Below are 18,644 nucleotides of genomic sequence, written 5' to 3'. Positions count from 1 at the left end.
AGTCACGAAATTGTGTTGATTCCTCCCTCAAGTTGTTTTCTGTATCCTTTTCTTCTGATTCATGACCACATTAACCACTCTGGATTAGACCTTCATCATTCCATACTTGAACCATTAGATTAGCTTTGTAACTGGCCTCCTTATCTTCATCTTTTCCTCCCTCCATCTTCCTGCCTTAAGACATTCTTTGAATACTTCCCTTTATTGTCTTTCCTCCAGTTCAGAAATCTATAGAGGGGCCCCATTGCTTACTACATTGAATCTAATTTTTCTTGAATTTTCAGGCACTCTGTAACTTGGTCCCAATCTGTTTATCCAACTTCATTTTCTTCCACTCTCAACAGGACTCTTCTGCTGTCAGGTTATTTTCACTCATGCCGCACTCCTCATGCCCTTGCTCCAGAAGTAGTAGGGAATAAAGGTTAAGAGTTTGGCTTTGGGTATCCAAACAGACCAGGGCTACAATCCAGCTACTGCTTCTGTCCCAGCTCTGTGACCCAGGACAAATTACTTAGTTTCGTAAGCCTCAGTTTCCTTATAGGAAGTACTTCACTCACGTGTACAGCGAGGAGTAAATAAGATGATGTAAGTTAAGTGCTCAGTAGAGTATCTGATAATATGTGCTTAATAAATGCGGTTGTTACTATTTTTACTTGGATATTCTTTTCCCTTTCCTGGCATACTTTTTTTCTATTCCTCAACCAAGCCTAACTGGTCCACATATAAGGCTCTGCTCAAAGCTCTCATGCACATGAAGCCTTAACCAATTTACTTGTGCTTTCTCTGAATTCCTAAAGAACAGACAGATTACATAAAATTTTGGGGGCTGAATTACATATCGACAGGGTGAATATGAAGTGGTATGCAGGAACCCAGAAGGCCGAGAATCTAACCTATTTTCCCAATAATTAGCTTGAGATCATAGACATTATTCTGAATCTCAATTTCCTCATCTTTAAAATGGAAAAATTACTGACTTTTTCTACTTTATAAGGTTGTTAGAGGATCAAAGAATTTACCTCAGAAATTGTCCTGGATTATTACATGTATATATTTTCACTGTATATTGATTGTTAGTATTTTTGTTTTTGCAGCTTTATGGAGGTATAATTGACAAATAAAATTATAAGACATTTAATGTATACATCATAATAATTTGATATATATATGCATTGTGAAAGGATTCCCTGCATATAGTTAATTAACACACACATCACCCCACCTTATTTATTTATAAGTAAGTAAATAAATAAATAAATATTTATTTTTGGTGAGAACATTTAAATTCTAGTCTCTTAGCAAATTTCAATTCTACAATACATTGTTATCAACTACAGTCATCCTGTTACACAGTAGATCCTTAGATCTGATCTTATAGCTGAAAGTTTGTACCCTTTTACCAACATCCCTATTTTCTCCATGCCCTAAGCCCCTGACAACCACTTTTCTACTCTGTTTCTGTGAGTTAGATTTTTTTTTTTTTTTTTTTTTTAGATTTCACATAGAAGTGATACCATGCAGTCTTTGTCTTTGTCTAGCTTATTTCACTTAGCATAATGCCCTCAGGTTCTATCCATGTTGTTGCAAATGGCAGGATTTTCTTTCTCCTGGCTGAATAATATTCCGTTGTATACATGATTGTTATAATATTTTGGTAAAGGTTAGGCATTGATTTGTGTAATGCTTATAGATTTTTGGGAAAATAACTATATAAAAATTATAATAGGTGCTATTTAACACATACATTTCTTTAGGACAACACTAAAATAATTCATTATGAAGAAATTCAGTCTTCTAAATACATTCTGTAGTTTGCATTAATCACTTTTTATCTAAGTCCTTGAGAACTACACTTCTATAAAGCATGGGGTTGAAAGCAAACATATTAACAAACTTTTGGCATCCTCATAATAACCAAAGAAGGTTATTATGCTTTCTTGAGTTATTTCAAAGTTTCCAAAAGGAATAAAGAAGACATTAAGAATAAACACTGATTAAGGTTTAAATTTTTTTCTAACTTTAAAGTCTAACTCTTCCTTTTCCTTAAACTAATTTTATTTTTAGTTTGCCTGAAACCCACAGACCACCCCCCCCACCCCGTCCAAGGTGAAAAATTATTACTAAAACTGTCCAGTATGTAACATTACCCCCATATTGACCCCACCTAGGCTAATTGGCGTTATTGAAGGTGTGTAGAAGGAATGCTGGCCACAGGGAGTTGCCCATTTTCTGTGATTCATATCTTGGAGCCACTGGGGTAAAATTTAGAGTGAATCCACTCCTATCTAAATGCCAGGTTCTCACTCCTGGACAATTATTTTTCAGTACACATTTAAAAAAAAAATCTGGCCACACCTCTTGAGGAAACAGAAAACATGTCAAGCCATCACAGGTTGCATCTTCAGTCTTATTCATTCACAGTTTTGTTAACCGCAGACACAATGAAGAAATAAGATGTAGTAATTCAAAGTGGTTGTGAGCTGGGTTCTTTTATTTAGCCTCAGCTCTGGGAATTTTGTAATTAAAAATGCATGCAATAGAGGTAAAGATGAATTTTTTCAAAGAAAGAATATGGAATTTCTAGTTCATTCCTGTCCCTGCTGGTATTCTTGTATGTTGACGCTTTTGGAAGAAATAATATTCCAAAATTAATGTAATCTGTGAAGGAATCCTTGGGGGATATAATGCTTTCTAAACTGACTATTCAAAGCACTTTTGCTACTTTAGCTTCTTTGGTGACTAGAAGAACCAGTTATAATAACAAAATAAATAGGCTGAACTTTCCACTAGGATCTGATTAGGCTCCTTGAACAGAGAAGTGAAAACAGTGAGCATAGGGATAGAAAATAATTAGATTTAAAAAGTGTGGTTTATATAGAATTTACATTGGCTGTCATCTTGATATGGGAACTTTTCCTTTTGTTTCATTTTTCTGAAGTGTGCAGCTAAGAAAATCTTTGAATTAATTTTTTTTTTTTTTTTTCAATGAAGACTTGGATTTGAGTGGAGTCTGAAATGAGAATTACCTTACAGTGATATATTTGCATTCTTCCTTTAGGGTCAACATTTAAAGTTTGCTAATGTAAGAATCTTTGAAAAGTAGGACTTTCATCTTCAAAAGTTTTTTTTTGTTTTTTCTGGATAATTCTTCCTCACTGTAGTTCCAGGCCTGTGCTCCAAAAACAGGATGATGGTTATGTTATTTTTTTGATTTGTTTGTTTTTTAATTAGTCTTTGGTGCTGGTATTTTTTCTGTCAGCTTATTTCAAAGTCAGATTTTCAAATGAGGTTCTTTGACTTAATGAACTTTATTGAAATAATTATATTCAACAGTCAAAATCCATTAATTCAACTGAATTTAATAATTCACCAGGAAACAAGACTGAGAGTTATTTATTTAATTGCTAATATTCCCTTGTGAATTGTGACAAGTCAAGCGGTAAAAGGAAAAGCAAGAAGCCTTTTTGTAAGACGCCATTATCAAACTATTGCTATGACAGACTTCCTTTCTTTTTTTTCTGCCTCAACTCAAAATTCATAGGTAAATCTTCTATTTTTCTTTTTGACAGTGAAAACACTAATAATATAGGTCTTTTGATGGATAGGAAGTTTATGGAGTTGAGGAATTCAGGAGTGAATGTGGGATGTAATGTTAACATGGGTAATAAAGATAATATTTTTCAATATAGCCTCTGGAGTGAAGAGTTGCATCTTTTTGGAACCAAAGCAGAAAGAGCTAGATTCTAGAGATTACAGGAATCCAGGTCCAGATATATAAACGAATTTGCAAATTTTAGTCATCTCCCAAAGAATATTTCAAAAAGCGGTTACTACAGGTGGCCCACTGCAGAAAAAATATGAGTATTATTGATTGAGATCACTGCTATTAAGAAAATTATCTAAATTTCATGCAGTTCCAAATACAGTTATGTGAATAAAAGTGATATTACAACATTTTGTTTTGTGTTGGATCATTCTCATTTTTCATGGTAGCTATGTTGTCCTTCCCTGCTCCTGATTCCTACTAATTTTTCCTTTTAAGTGTCTACAGTTCAGAGCCTATAGCCAAGGAGAGAATGGGAGGACAACCCCAATATGAAGGGTAGAAAAAATTAAAACGCAAATGAAGGATATCAGTTTTTTTCAGTCTAGGCTGAAATCTAGATTGCATTTCATAAAATGAGAGAAGGAGTTGCAGGAAGGTTTTCCCCTGTTGCTGTGACAGGTCAGCATTTCTAATCTGAGGGTCACAGCCAAGTTCCCTGTTTAGTAATTGCTTGATTTGACATCTATCTTGACCTTTATTTACTTTGGCCTTTCTGGCTAGAGGTCACAAAAGCAAAAGAAGATAGAAGTCTTATAAATGCCTTGATGATGAAAAATGAGAATGGTATCCCTTTGGCCCTATGTATGAATATATGTATAATGTGTTGAGGTGTTTTAACTCTTTCGTGCAATCCACAGTGGAAACACTTATAAATTTTTATCTGATTCTAGAGATGTATTTTGTAATGACTTTGGGATGAAGATAATAGGTATTAAAAATGGCACAATCTTGTTCAATCTAAATCTTGACCATAGGAACTAGAGGCAGGTTATCCTGGATTAATTATTTTTTTATTTGATCAGAATTCACAAGCACATAATTGTGGTGCACAAATAGAAAGTGTTACTTTCAAAATCCTCTAAAATAGGATTTTGATATGTGCTTTTAGCTGCATGCTCATCATGGATAGGAATCCACATAAGAAATGCAATATCATGAATAGATGTTAAATTTCCCTTTTCATATGTTGTTAGGTATTGATCAGGCATAAGTCTCAGCTTTCTCCAAGAACAAAAATATTATTTTTTCTTAAAGTAAAAATAGTAAATAGAATGCATATTTTTCCTTCATATAATCAGCCCAGGAATATGAATTTGGAGTTGAGATTCTGCATTTTCTTTGCCAAATGTTATGTCCTAACCAGAGAATTGTACTAATCATCTTTGAGGCAATTATTTAGAAAAATCTGAATGCTATAGCTGAGAGTCTATTCTAACATGAGATATTCTTTACAGTGTAAATAACAATGACCAAAGGAGAAAAATTCTGATTTTTGATACTATGCAAATTTCTCTGTGTCTATAGCTTTGTAATGATAGATGAATGTAATGATATAGTAAATGAAAAAAGTGAGTCACTGTGATTGCCAAGGTGCATATATGGACATTAAAAAAAAAAGATATATCAGTATTCAGCTGGGCTTTTCATAACAGTAGATAAGATAAAATTTCTTAAAAATAATTATAATTGGCTTTCTCTGAAACTGTATATCATTACTTAATTTAATTCTTAGTGTCTAATAACTTGATGTTTTATTTTATGCTATTAGGTGATTTATAAGGTTAAAACATCAAAGGTATTGTTTAAGTATCTTTCATTCTCTATCTTTTCTTCATAATAGTCACCATTTATGATTATATATTTATTTTATGATTTATCTAATGTTTGTATCTCAACTGTAAACTCTAAGAATAGGAACTAAGTCTGTTGTTTGCTCACTGTTGAATTCTCAGTACCTGGCTTAGTTTTAACACATAGTAGGCCTTCCATACATATTCTTGAATACATGTGAAAACAGAATACTTATAATGAATGAATTACCCTTTGAGATGACTGCAATTTACCAAGGCAGAAGTGAGGTTAGTGGCAGGAATAGGAAATGGAAAAGGGAAGAGTCTTTACCTCTCTCAACATAAAGAAATGGGGATTATTGGCCTATGACCACTCCTATTTTGAACAGATTGTAGAATGCTGTCTTACCCAGGGCCTTTATTCATCATGGTTCAAAATTGGGTTTATGGACACAGGAAGGAAAATGGTGACATTGTGTGCTGGTAAACTGGCTCTCAGACAAATAAAGCCCTGATTTGTAACTTTTGCCAATTTCCGTGGTGCAAATACTTTCACTAAGGATGATTTCGAGATACCAAAGTGATGTTACCAAAGGTAAAGTTGGGAAGAGATATACACAATTGGCTCTCTCCAGCAAGACTAGCACATCATTGTGAGAACACATCTTTGAAAATTTACTTTTTCAGCTTCTTTTCTTACCATTCTTTACGTGGAAATTTATAGTCTAATATGCCAGACCTCTACTAGATTTACATTTTTGGCAACATGGAGATGCTCTGTTTGGAGCCCCTTCCAGGAAGGACTTGCTGCCCAGCTGCCTCCAGCTTTCAGCCACTTCTCTGTTTGCCTCAGTTTCAGAGTGCCACCTTGCCCAAGGTCTCACCATTCGGGCATCCTGCATCTGGTGACAGAGCCAGGCAAGGATATAAATGCCTGGCTCCTGGGATTCCCATGTTGCTGGCAGAGGCTTGGGCTTGGACATCTTGTGTCACAGTTCACTTTCCCCCTTTGTCCAGTCCTGCTTCTTTCCGCTCCCTTCCCCAGGGACTGATCTTAATAATATATTACACTTAGTGTTCACTTCAGAGAAACAAAATTTTGACCACACTTCTCCATTTCACTTTATTTTGCTCCATTGCTTGGGAGAACCTTCCCACCTTCCCTGCTGCCCAGTCTCTTATCCATCTTGCCTGAAATTAGCTCAGGTCTATCTTTTCCAGGAAATCTGTTGAACAACTCTTGGATGGGCCACGTGGTTTCATAGCACTATTCTGTAAGTTTTTTAGCACCCTGGGTGGATGGCTATCTCTTTTCTTACCACATTATGTCAATATTTGTTTATTTATCTGTCTCTAGATTGTAAGTTCCTTCAGACTTTTCTTTTATCTCTGTTACCCAATGCCTAGCACAATGATGACATGTAGTAGGCACTTAAAAAATATGTACTTGTTGAATGGAATTAAATCAAATGATTTGCCTACACTCATCCAGTTCCCATTGTGAGCTGATTATATAATAATTGGGAGATTCTTAATCCCTGTGCTGTTAAGGTGGGGTCCCATGGGAAAGCAATGACCAACTTAGTTCTTGAGGAGTTGGAAAGATGGTCACCTGAACCACAGTGACCTTCATCTTCTCTTGGTATGAAGGCAGTGATACTGACATATTTATAACATAAGATAGGAGTAAAAACTTTAAAGAGAAGGGATATGTCTCTTGAAAAAATACCAAGAGCCAATTTTCAAATGATATTTGGAAGGGGAATAGTCCTCTTTCCTGGTTTGTATACTTATACAAGAAAGAAAAATTAACACTCAAATATTATTTCTGTTTATAAAGGGGTTATTTCATTGTCTGATTTAAATACAAATATCTTCTCTAGAGTATACATGAGGTTTATAGAATAAGTAATGTTTACTAATTTTGAAAGACGGTAGAAATCATTGGATATATTTAATAGTTTTTAGAAAACTAATTTCACATTGATAGCATCCAGCTGTATGGTTTTATGACATGTTAAATCATCAGATGTGAAGTTTGATTATGTTTTGCCATTTAGTTTGATAGCAGTCTATTAACAGACAGCTAAATGTGGAAGTTAGATGAATTGTTTACCTTTGAAATCACTGCTTGAACTAAAACAAGCCTTTACATTATTTAACATATCTGTGTCACTAATTTTTTGCAAGGCTTATTGTGGGGGACAAATTTCTTGTATGAACTTGTACATAAAAAGAGAGGCCAGAGGATTACATAAACTAGGGAACAGAGATAAAAGAAATCTAATGTTGGGATATTTCTACATTTCTTTAAAATATTGTAATCTGTAGGTGGAAATAAAGTTTTTAAATGTAGCAATTAGTCAGTGATAAATGGGGTAAAAGAAATATGTGAAGGTCATAAAGTTCTGTGTTCAGTTATGTGAAGCTTTATCATAATAGAACCATATGACTGGGCTCTAGATATAATTGATTTTTGTAGCACGTTGAACTGTCTTTATTTTTATGATTTTGTATTCAATTCATTTTTTTTTTCCAGTCATGGAGAAGCTTTTATTTTTTATTTTTTAATTTTTTTACACACACACACACACACACACACACACACACTGTATTTTATTTTTACAAGAGATAAATAGACTGCATCCTCTGCATACAGACATTATCTAATTGTTTGTAACGCTATTTACTTATTTTTTCTGGATTAAGTTTTGGCAACTGGAAAATTTAAGTAAAGAGATCTAATTGTTGGCATGTAACTTATTCAACTAGATGATTGAGAAAAATACCCCTTGAGAGTGATTGAAGACCTAGAATTGTAATATTTAAAAATTTGCAAGGACCACAGTAACAGAGTGCCACAAACTGGGTGCCTTAAACAACAGAAATTTATTGCCCCAGTTTCGGAGGCAAGAAGTCTGAGATTGAAGTGTCACCAGAGGAATGCTCTCTCTGAATGCTCTAAGGAAGGATCTTTTTCAGGAATCTCTTCTAGCTTCTGTTCATTCCTTGGCTTATGGAAGCTGAACTCCAATTTTCACATAGCATTTTCCCTGTGTGCGTGTCTCCAAACTTTCCCTTTTTATAAAGACACTAGTGATATTGGTTTAGGTCCACTTTACTCTGGTATGATCTCATCTTAACTAATTACAACTGCAATAACCCAATTTCCACATAAGGCCATATTCTGAGGTACTAGGGTTTAGGACTTCAACATACACATTTTGGGGGCACACAGTTCAACCCATAACAAGGACCAGTACAATTTGTGGCCAGTTTTAATTAGGCTGCCTCCCATTGTTGACGGGTGTTATGATTTTGCTTCCAAAATGCTGTGGATTCAGAGAGGAATACATTCATGGGATTCTGTCAAATTAGTATTACTGTTATTTTTCATTGACTCTGTTATGGGGGAAAATTCCATAAGAATCTATGCTGAACGTTTGACATAAGGAAAGATTTAGGGCATCTGGCAGCCTGCAATTTACAGTGTGTGGTCAAATATCATCAGTATCATAGGCAATGTGCTTTTTTTTTTTTTTTTTTTAAACATCTTTATTGGAGTATAATTGCTTTACAATGGTGTGTTAGTTTCTGCTTTATAACAAAGTGAATCAGTTATACATAGGCAATGTGCTTTTTAATGCAAATTTTTTTCACTGTAATTCATTCCAACACTTCTTTGGTGTCCATATTTCCTAGTATTGGTATTGTCCCTTTGAATAGCTTTACCTAGGCAATAGGAACATTTTGCAGGTGCTCCCAGAGCTAAGCTCTTTTCTTGTTAGAAGCAGTGTGAAACAATGTTTGGAATGTAGGCCTAGGAGCCAGAAGACCAGGTCCAGTCTTACATCACTTGGTGCTCTTGGGAAGATCACAGCCTTCTCTAAGGCTTTGTCTTCTTTTTTTTTGCCATATAAGACTTTGGACTAGGTTAGAGTTTGTGTAACTGTGCTATTCAGAGCCTTAGCATCTCCAGGCCCGGCGAGCGGAGCATAGAGAAGTAGAAGAACCAAGGCCCTCATTCCCTGGCAGCAGCTCTTGGGCAACAGCTGCAGAGTAAATTGTTTATGTTCTGGGGATGGTTATGATTTTGATCTAATGTTAAACAATGGATTGAAAATCACTAGATTAGATTTTATGTTTCTTTCGTGTTCTGAAATTCTGCCTTTATCATTTGAATAGATATTATTATAAATCAAGGCTGCTTACCATGGCTTAAAAAAGAAATGAACCTTGTAATTTTATTGTATGGGATATCTACAGTTCTCAGAGATTTTCAAGTATTATAAAAATCATAAATACATTAAACCATATATATTGCCTTTCTTCAGCACTATCATGGTTATCTTTCATTTAATCCTATTCAGTAGACAAATGTCCTATTTAAAAATAAAAATCTATGGTACACTTACTATGTGCCAGATCTAGTTCTGAATATTGGAATTAAAAGATAAAAGCTCTACCTCAAACAGCTTATAGCCTAGTCAATGAGACAGACAAGTAGCCGGAACATTACACTATCATGTGGTTATGCACTGGATGTTATGGAGCTCCAAGGGAAAACGTCTAACCTAAACTGAGTGGGAGTTGGCAAATAATCAGAAGGAGTTTTGTTTCTGTTTTTTGAGTTTAATTTCAACCTGGAGACATTACAGGCAATGGGGAAAAGGACATGGGAACATCTTGAAAGAGGAGAGGCCAGACCCCCAGTCCACCATCCCTCACCCAAGGAAATGACACTTAGGAGATCAGAAATGGGCAGAATTAGAGGGACCTCAAGGTTCAGCTCAATAATGACAAAATATTCCTTGAGTGCTTCGGGCCCAGTGCTATGCCAAGCAAGAGTTTCATCAGGAGATCATCAGAGGAGGGGATGCCAGAACTGTATGTTGAAGGATGTGAAAATTAGGAGGATGTGAGGAGAGAGGAGGAAGAAGTAGGAAAGCAACCTGTGCCACGGTATAAAGACAAGAGACAAGCCAGCATATTTTGGTAACTATAGAACATTCAGTGGGGTGGGATGTAGTCTGCGACAGGGAGAGTAGTGAGAGATTAGGATGGAGAAGTAAGCAAGGGACAATTAACAAAGGGCCTTAAGAGTCCTGAGAAGGCTTTGCAGTTTATCCTGAAGGTTCTAAGGAACCATTTAAGGATTTTAAATCGGGATGACTACATAATAAGATGTGTCCTTTTGAAAGTTCATATTAATTGCAATGTTGAGATTGGATTAGAGATAAATTACAATGTAGGTAAAAATATCAGTTGAGAACTTATATAATAGTCTAGAAAAGAAATTATGAGAGTCAGAACTAAGACAGTGGAAATGAAGCTGGAGAAAAGCTGGATTTGAAAAATAATAAGTAGAAGAGAAGAAAAGATGTGGTGACATAAGATATGAGGAAAAAGGAGCAGTTAAGAGTTATCCCTGTCTCTTGGCTCTTGCAAGTGAATGGGGGTTATGTGCCATCCATGGTAGTAACGGATATAATAGTAAGGAACATGTTTTGGCAGGTGGTGGAAATGATATGCATTTAGTTTCCTATGTATTGACTTGAAGGCAAGTTGGCCATATAAATCATTGTTCAGAGGGGACACTTTTGTAAATGAAGGGGGACTTACTATTAATATGTAAATCATTTGAAAATTACATAAGATGAATGTGTAGTCACCTAGTTTAAGGTGGGACAGTTAAATGGAGAGCTGGATATATGGAAAGCAGCCTTGTGTAGGGTAGAGCCCAAGTTTTAGAGTCAGATAGATGTGCATTTGAAATCCTGTTGAATAGAAGCGGGATTTGACTCCTGTATCTGTTCTTTGAGTCTGTGCATTTTGAGGATATAGTTTAATTTCTATGAGCCTTGAATTCTTTATCTTTAGTATGGGGACCATAATACCAATCTCATAGGGTTTCTGGAATGTGAAATGAAAAAAATTAGGCAATTACCTACTTGGCACTCAATAAATAGTTATCATATAAGGTAACAAGACAGATGAGGACTGGAAACTCTTGAATAGCTAGTGTGTTTACACAGGTTTGAAAGAAATAGAGTTCTTGTCCCCAAAGGAAATGGTGTAGGCAGTCTCAGGTAGGCTTATCATGTTCATGTTCTAAATCCTATAGAATCTTTGAAAGCCAGTTGTTTGTTTTTTATTCTTGTTGAAAATATTATTGGATATATTGGTATAACAATGAGGCTTACTCAAAATAGACTATACGACTGTTCAACTTTAATGTCAAAATTTTAATCATGGAAATGCTAGCAGATTCAAGGAATGATACAAAATGTACTTCTTTATATAAATAAAGAAGAACTGATTGTGGATGAAATTCTTTAGCTGTGAAATCTGCTTCTAAAACTTAATTTCATGTTTCCCTGAAATTGTATGCAACTGAAACTTGTTCTCTGAAGTTAAACTTGGCACAGAGAAGTGAAAATTTGGATGCTATTTAACCACTGCATGGGGTATTTTTCCATCTTTGGTGTGTCATCTTTTAATTTTACTGTCATATAAAATTAGACAATTTTAGTAATAATAGTGCCTTTCAGTGAATAAGGCTTTCTTCTTTTTTTATCACATCATATAATTAAGAAGCATTAACTACTGTTAGGGGATTTGGTTAAGTCATCTTTAAGTTTATGAAAACAAAATGAATGGCCTTCCATAATCTTAAAAAAGAATCATGGACTTTGGCAGGCAGCAAGAAGCTACTGTCGACAATTCTTCTTGGGTATTACTGCATTGTGTGATCTTCATCACAGATGTTTTTAAGACCTTATCAGAGTTTTTATGTAAACTTACTAAAAGGTCTTGGGTTTACAAAGCAACATTAGCTAGTTATAACAGGATACTCACTTTGCAAGGAGATGCTATATTTTTTAGTAGTGATGATTTGTATACTTAAGAATGAATGCATTGCTAAATAAGCAGAAATTAAAACCTAAGCACAACATTTAATGACAGTATTTAGAACTATGCTTAGTTTTAATTTTTTTTTTTAGAAAGGGGATAAAAGAGGGCTTTGTTGCTTCATGAGGCCATGATAGACCTTTTCCCTTCAATTAAAAAAATATTTTCTAAATATTTATTCTACTTGTATGGTATAACTTCCCTAGAACCAGTTTCTCCTCAACTTTCTTAAAGGAGAGAATTTCTTTCTCATTGTACTATAGTGTTATAATAATATGCTTAATTTTGGGTTGCTGAAGATAGTAATTATCGAGATAATGTATTTTGTTTCAGCATGACTCAGTGGGAAGAATAATTGGTCAGATGTTGAAATGGGCTCAGAGAATATCTGTGATGTCACACGACTGGGCAGAATGTTGAGGGCACCCAGTCATTGCTGTCTCCTCTACTGGTCTTTAAAAATATAACACAGTTCAGGGTTACTTCATAGGTCATGGACAAGTCTGATCTTGGTGGGAAGCAAAAGTACAGAAGAGACACATGCTCTCAGTAGGAGGGAGAAGTCAGATGCCCAATCAAGGGAGAAATACAATTATTTATCACTTAAAAGCATAAGGGTCATGACCTAGTATGTGAACCCTACACAGCTCAAGGAATTAGAAATTTGTGGCAATTTTCCCCAAGGAGCAAACAAATTCTTTACATAGGCATTTTTGGTCAAGGTAAGAAGGTGTCTTGTAAGAAGATGATTCCTTTCAAAGTACCTGCTGGGTCGGGGTTGGGGGGGGACTTTTAAACAGAGAAATTTTGAATCCTGAAAAATACCATCTTCTCTCCCGTAGATGGTTGGTTGTATAATAGTCCTCTCATGAGTAACAGATTCCAAATGAAACTCATTGGCTTTCTCCCCTATCTTCCTAGACTTGTGTCTCTCCTAGTCAGGCTTGACTTTTCTGTCAAACCTCCATATCCAATAAGTACCTGAGCCCTGTCAATTCTACCTCTATGTATTGTTTCAGGCTCTCTCTTCCTTACACTCACTACTCCTGCTGTTGCTGGAACTTTTTAAAAAAGTCTTTCTCACCTGGATTTGCAAAATATTTTTCCTGCAGCCCAGTCTCCTCCAATGCATCTTTTGTACCCTGGCCAAAATTATTTTTCCAAAATACTAATTTAGTATGTGACTTTTTTCCTTAAGACCCTTCATTGATGCTCTGTTGCCCACAGGATAATCTAAAAACCTTAACAAGGCACATGAGGCCCTCCATAAATTGGTCCCTGCGCACGCCCTTTGACAACTCCATCTCTCACAGCCCGTGCCCTAGCAATATGCATCTGTCTGTGTTGTACTAATGGCAGTTTCAAGAATTTACGATGTTGTTTTGTGCCTCCATGCTTGCCTATGAGATTCCTTGTGCTTGCATGGAATGCCTTCTCTCTCTTTTTGCACATGCCTCCTCTCTTGCTAGCCTCCACTGTTCATCTGGCAAAATGATATCCATTCTTTCAAATTCTTCTCTGAAATTCAAACTTCTTTCGGAAGATTCCCCTTAATTTCTCCTCTGCTTATCATTGAATTATCAGCATCTACCACATGACAATGCTCAATACTTGTTGGGTAATAATAATGGTGATGTCACAGAATGCATACTATTAGATCACACGTAATTCTCTCACCTCAGTTTGGTTGGTTGATTTGTTTGTTGATTGAGAAGAATATAAGGGTTGTTTTATTCCCACTTGTTGCTCTTTTATCAACATTAAAAAATTCCTTTTGGTTATGCCCAAAGAAAGATGAGATCTATGTAACTTGCATTTAATTGAGCCTGATGTTAAATCCTGAGGTAATCCTATGGTTTGGACATTGAGAAAGTCTGACCCTTGAAGGTCTTTTTTTGATTGATTAAGATGTTGGAATTTACAGAGAGATGCAGGAAGACTGAGGATAATATTTTAGGATATTATTTTATTAAGTTCCTAAAACATGCTCTTTTATTTAGAAATAGTAAATTTTTGTAGATTAATTGTAATGCATATGTTTATCTACATATGTAATTAATGGAAAATAATTGCTTTGAGAATGACTGTTATCCTTAGCACAGAACTGTAAAGATAAATAAAATATACTTAAAATTTAAAATATTTTGGGCTTTTTGAATGTAATATGGTTAATGTTCTTTGTTTTTGAGGAGACCTGCTTTAAGTAAATTATGTTTCTTGAATTATGATTGGTTTCCTTTCTATATTCCTTCTTTTTTGTGTAAATTAATTTATGTTAAAATTATTTATAATGGTGTATATTTGCATAAACCTAAATATGCAACATGTATTTGTGATATTTAATAATCATGTACTCAAATGTTTTTAGAACAACCAAAATAACTTCCACAGTGGGTCATTTAGACCTGTATAGGCATGATAAATTTTTATTATACATAGGTCTTTGAGAAATTGTCTTTTTGGTGAGTGGGTTCTAATATGATTTTTTAATCATATAATAGAGAGGCACTGAGCTACACAAATAAAATCTTGGAGTTTTTTTCTCCAGGATCTGTTGGAACATTTCAGATAGTCTTTCCTGGGGGCCGTGTATAAATTAAATGCTCTCTCTCTCTCTCCATGTATAAGTATATACGAAATAAGTTATAATGAAATAACTTATTAACAAGTGACATATGCCACTTTCATGCTGTAGTTTTGAGAGCCATTGCTTCATTCTCACCTCTCTTTCCTCTCTGTCACAAACCCAGCACGCTCCACATAAGGGCCACTTATTCAGACTTACTTCCAAAATAAAGAGCACATTGAGCAAAGCTGCAGGACATCAATGTGATGAGCATAAATGTGAGCAAGAAATAAACTTTTATTGTTTAGTCCACAAGACTTGAGATCGTTTGTTACTGCATGATTTAGCCTAAGCTGGCTAAAACAGATGAAAATTTTAATAATGAAATAAAAATAGATGTATATAAAAGTACATGCAGATTCTTCTTTTCTCAAAGACTTAAAAGTACAACTCAATGTCTTAATATAAAAAATAAACATATTTTCTAACGCACTGCCTTTGACCGCTTGCGCGCGGCGGCGCGGGGAGTCCGGCTGCAGCGCCAAAGCACGCACTTGCGCGAAACGTGGGCCATGTGGCCCCCGCGGAGGCGGCCCTTTTAACCGAGAACCGAGAGCTGCTCTGCAGCGCCGGGCTGTCAGTCAGGGGCTGTCGCGAATCAGGCCCAGCCCTTAAAGCCAAGGTTGAAATTCCTTCGGGAGACATCATATATATATATATATATATATATATATATATATATATATATATATATATATATATATATATAACTTTTAAAGTTAATTTTAAAAACAGGTTTGTTTCAAAAAAGTGGATAGTACAACCCAGTAGGATCTCTGTTGTGTTTCAGTATCCCTTGAAAAAGCAATTGGTTTCAAGCTAAAGTAAAATTAATTTTGTGGTGAGGTTAAACAAGATTTTGAAAGACATTATTGGTTGGAAATTGGAATTGTATTTTACATTTTTGAATTCAGTGTAAGCACATGAAGTAAAGCATAATTTATCAATTGAAAATAGGTGCTATAATAAATAGGTAAGCTGACTGTTAATGGAAGTTTGTATCAGTAGTTTCCTATTAGAAAGTAGATATGTGAGTATGTGTGGAGAACATCAAAAAGAGCACAATTATGTAAAGATACTTCAAATAATAAAGTGTAATAACCTTGAAAACAGAAAGATGTGAGAATGAAGGTGCCCCTCTGATGAATATGATAAAAGCCTAGAAGACAGACTGATATTCCTTTCGTAAGTAGTATGTCCTGCTCCACAAACCTGGAACATATTCTAATCACTCAAGTACCTACCTGCCTTCTTAGTATACCACCTCCTTAATTGCCCAAGAAGCCCCATAAATCCTTAAGGCTAAAGGGGAGGCTAGTCTTACTTCTAAAATTAGGCGTACAGCGAACAGGAAAGTTTGTTCAGCTCACTACTACCTTTGCCTCCCTCGTCCAAATGGTTTGAGTGTCAGACTTGTCTGCACTTTTTGCTGGATGCCTACTCATTCTGCAGGAGTGGGTGCCTATGCATATATGCTTAGTTACCAGTCACTGCAGCACAGCCGCTGGGCCAGGGTGACTGAGTCTGAAAGGCTTCAATCACACATTGCATCCAATATCCTACTTCCAGGAATGCCTTCAGTCCTTGTTCAACCCTGAGCTAACAGCATAGACTTCCCCTTCACTTAGGGATTCATTGCTCTCTACTCCTGTAAGACCCTGGTTGGAGCCACCATGGTCCTGGACTTCCTATGAAGTTACTTTACCGTCTCCTTAGTAACAGCACTGCTTATTAAAAAATGGGGTATCTTTCACAAATGTAGTCAAAAAGCACAAGCTACTTTTCATATCAGTCTCCCAGGACCTCAGGTGTCTCCTAGCTAGGATTCAGCTACCCAGAAGGCAACTGTATGTTGCATCTTTCTATTGGTAGAGACGAAAACATTAGGTTCCTGTGGCCCTTGAAGTGTTGCCTATGACTTAACAGTATCAGAATGCTCTTGGCTTGCTGAAGGAGTGTGGGCTGAAATGCCTGGGCCCTAAGCACATTGCCCTCTCCATACATGGTTTGGCCAAAAGAGGTAAATCCTATCCTCAAATACACTCCTCTATTTATTGCCATTATTTTCTGGCAGATGGCCAGATTCCTAAAGGAATCTTTGGTCTGTAAGAATGCTAAGTTGGAATCACATATATATATGTGTGTGTACATATAAATTTTTTTTTTCAGGAATGTTTTCTTTAATTATTGCATGTTTTCTACTGGACTTCCTACTTTCCACAGGTTTAGGTCTTTGATTATTTTTCTACTGGCTCTTAGTTTCTCTAGTATTAAAATTTTTAGTGGATTTTAGCTATGATTTTGGCTTGCTGTGCTACAGTTTCTTCTTAATTACTGATTCTTAGTTCTGTTGTATCATTCTCCTTTTTTCTGATCTCATGCATGTTTCCTCTCAATAATATTCACAAAGTACAACAAACTTACTTTGAGTCATTACTCACTGTGACCTGCTGAGTTTTAGCACCTATTTCTGGCATCTATTCTGGAGACATTATGTATTAGTTCCCTGCCTTTTGGTCATTTTTTTGCTGACCAAGCATTCAGGACTGTTACCCCTGTTCTGGAGTCTATTCAGATTTTGCCAGGCAGATGGCTATGGTCTTGAGGTCCTAGACCCCTTTGAAAGCAAGGATTTTGCACAGCCTTATGATTTCAAGGCCTAAGTAGTCATCTATGTAAAATACTGACTATTCAACATAAACTGCCTAAAATAAAATCCCATGACATAAATTTGATGATTTTTACATAAAGCAGAACATCAAAACCAGAGTTTAAATAACACTTACTTTATTTTAAGCTCTATATTTCATTAAAAATGGTAAAGATTCAGCACACTTAAATAGGGAATTAAAATGAATTGGGAGATTGGGATTGACATATATACACTAATATGTATAAAATGGATAACTAATAAGAACCTGCTGCATAAAAAAATAAATAAAATGAAATTCAAAAATTCAAAAAAATATATATTTAAAGGTAATTACCAGTGTTTTCTTGCACTCTAACTTTATCTAACTTTATCATGCCATTACTAAAAAGTTAGTAATCTGTAGTTTGCCATCCCTTAACATATTGCAGAGGAGACCTTTTGGCCTACAGGTCCCAGAGTTATCCTGGAGTATTTCTAAAAATTGGCAGTATTTTGAGCTGACACTTTGACCTTGAGGTCTCTGGGGCCTCCAAGAACTTATTCGACTCCACTGGCCATCTGGACTTTAAACATTTTGTCCCACGAAAAAATAACAGTTCTTTTTTTTCAAGGTATTGTCCAGTAGGAAGGAACTCCCTAAAATTATATAGTTTGTTATGGTGATTGTCATTTAAAAATTTTGTACAGCTGTTTCCCACTAATACATCTGAAAATGCAACCAATTATCCAGTTTCATTACCCTTTTCTAAAAAATTGGATCCATTTTTTTTCTTAATTGCTTGTAAATACCAATATATTCCAATCCTAACACTAATATATTCAAATAATGTGTTAAATTTATACCTAGTTATTGTCCTCATGGAATTATATAAATCTTTCTAATTACTTTGATTATTCTCGTGCTCAGCACAAATATATTTTCAGTGATAATAGAATCAGCAGAGAAGATTTTATTATCACTAAACAATTTCTGTCCCAGTCTAGTGACCCTTAGTTTAAGAAGTAAGAAATGAAGTTAGAATAAATGACTATTGATTGATATTGGTCTCTAGTTTC

At 35.3% G+C, this 18,644-nt stretch overlaps 1 non-coding gene across 1 annotated transcript; it reads left to right on the top strand.

The window, feature by feature from the left end:
- Window positions 1-15,364: 15,364 nt before the first annotated feature.
- Window positions 15,365-15,490, top strand: LOC114239001 (small nucleolar RNA SNORA76). The gene has a single exon (XR_003624215.1). It is a non-coding gene; the product is annotated as a small nucleolar RNA SNORA76 (small nucleolar RNA).
- The last annotated feature ends 3,154 nt before the right edge of the window (window positions 15,491-18,644 follow it).

Source organism: Balaenoptera acutorostrata, chromosome 5 (assembly GCF_949987535.1).
Source record: "Balaenoptera acutorostrata chromosome 5, mBalAcu1.1, whole genome shotgun sequence".
NCBI lineage: Eukaryota > Metazoa > Chordata > Mammalia > Artiodactyla > Balaenopteridae > Balaenoptera > Balaenoptera acutorostrata.
Note: the sequence above shows the minus strand (reverse complement) of the source record. Positions and strands in the feature narration are given on the sequence as shown.